Source organism: Meleagris gallopavo, chromosome Z, assembly GCF_000146605.3.
Source record: "Meleagris gallopavo isolate NT-WF06-2002-E0010 breed Aviagen turkey brand Nicholas breeding stock chromosome Z, Turkey_5.1, whole genome shotgun sequence".
NCBI lineage: Eukaryota > Metazoa > Chordata > Aves > Galliformes > Phasianidae > Meleagris > Meleagris gallopavo.
Genome location: NC_015041.2, coordinates 44,564,054 through 44,565,996, shown reverse-complemented (window position 1 = coordinate 44,565,996; position 1,943 = coordinate 44,564,054). Strand labels below are relative to the sequence as shown.

General features: G+C 33.2%; 1 long non-coding RNA gene across 1 annotated transcript in view; it reads left to right on the top strand.

The window, feature by feature from the left end:
* LOC116217544 overlaps nucleotides 1–1,943 on the top strand; it is a 9,384-nt gene that overhangs the window by 4,932 nt on the left and 2,509 nt on the right. The window lies entirely within an intron of this gene.

Sequence of the window (1,943 nt, the reverse complement as noted above, 5' to 3'; positions counted from 1 at the left end):
TCTTTAATCTGAAAGGTTAGCCAGGATGTAGAGAGAGAAAAATGGTTAGGAATGGAATACTGAACTGTTATCTGTATCTAGCTATTACAGTTATTTTGAAGTTGCTTTGCAACTTTCTGGAAAACTATAGTGAAATTTCCGTAGCTTTAATATATAATTAAATGTAAAAATATTTATGCATTTGGGCACAGTAAAGATCCATTCATAATTTTCCCTGCTGAAAGTGATGGAAAAGGAACTGATGAGGAGGTTTTTGTAGTTGCTTGTTTTCCAACTGAATTCCATTTGAGCAGTTCCATATTATAGAAATATGGAAACATATTTCAAATTGCATATCTTTGCTGTCTCATGCAGCTTCTCATGTAGTTAAGGTTAGTGGTCAGTTTAAATGTAAGCAAGAATATGATTGGGAATATAAATAAAAAAAAGCCGTCAGGAATGACATTTTTCAGGCAGAAACTCTTTAGAAGACGTGAAGATTTCGATCAGTGGAATAAAAACGTATCTGGGGTATATCTGAGCATTTGAGTGCACTCGACTGTTTAAGTGAATCTATACATAAGTAGGTCATCTGCAAGTTAGGTTATATATATTTTCAAGAACAAAATACTTTAATTAAAAAAAATAATCTTGTAAACAGTCATACAATAAAATTTAGCATAAATCGTTGTAATTGTTGTTTTACCTTAAAAATGACAATGATACTAATTTCATTACGGAAGGTGTAACCTGCACAGCTTTCTTGAGTAAGCACTTCAAATCTGAGAAAAGAAACGAAACAAGTTTCAAATACAAGTACTTTCTCTTTATGCAAGTCGAGTTACGTTCTAACATGGAGTTCCTGCTGTGTTGAAATGTAGAAGGAACTTCTACGCAGTTGTGGTTGGAAATAAAAAAAAATTCTGGAAAATTGTTAAAGTGAGAATGTCCTTCTAAGATCGTGCCAGTGAATTCTAAATTGAGTTTATAATTTTATCCTATTTAACCTGGATACTAATAATTACTACTGTAGCATGCTTAACCTTTTGAATGAAACTATTAGTTTCAAATATGATTTTCTGTAGTATGGGCTAGCAACAGTGATGTAATCATTTTTTATAGTTCCAGGGGAAAATTTTGAGAAAAGAATGAATTTTTCCACCAACTGCAAATTATTTACAGTTGTTTCTGAGGAACTGTTGTAAGAAATTATATTCTTTGGCAGATTAGACACAACTGTCCCAAATGTAGTGCAACGGAGATATCATTTTCCAATGCACAGTTGTTTCTCTGATGTCTCAGGATGTAAACAGTAGTTTAGGGGCTTCTTTCTTCCTTGCTTTGTGCCTTTACTTCTTCTTTTTCTTTCCTATGAGAGCTCTGGGATTCATGTACACATTTCACTGGCAAATATTTCTTAATCAAAACAAGACTTCTCTTTGTTCTTCCACTGTAATTCTGTTAGGTCATTCACAGGGGTTCATGTTTGAGTGGACTCTGATTGTATTGTGAAATTACTTGGGATCCTCTTTTAGAGTGGCATCATTAATCATGAGTTGTTTTCTCCCTTCTGAGTAGAAAATAAACAAGATGAAGTGGTGGCTAGGGGAAAGGATATATAACTTTTTTAAAAAAAAAAGACAACCCCCCAAAAAAAAAACACATAAAAAAACCAAAGCAACAACTTTTCTCAGGTCTTTAAGCTATGTAATCATGAATTCTGTTGTAGGTAAGAAGATAGAAGTCAGATCAGTGGACATACAGAGCACAGCACCTGAGCATTCACCTATTTTTTAGAAACCATTGTGGTGGGGCTTTGTGGCTTTCAAAATTTTTGTGTTCAAGACAACTGTTATGTCAAAGAACAGGTGGTCATAGTTAGTTGACTTAATCTATTTAAATGGAAAGTTTTTGAATGTTTTTCCTAAAACATAGGAGAGTTACTATTCAGAGGAAAGAGAATT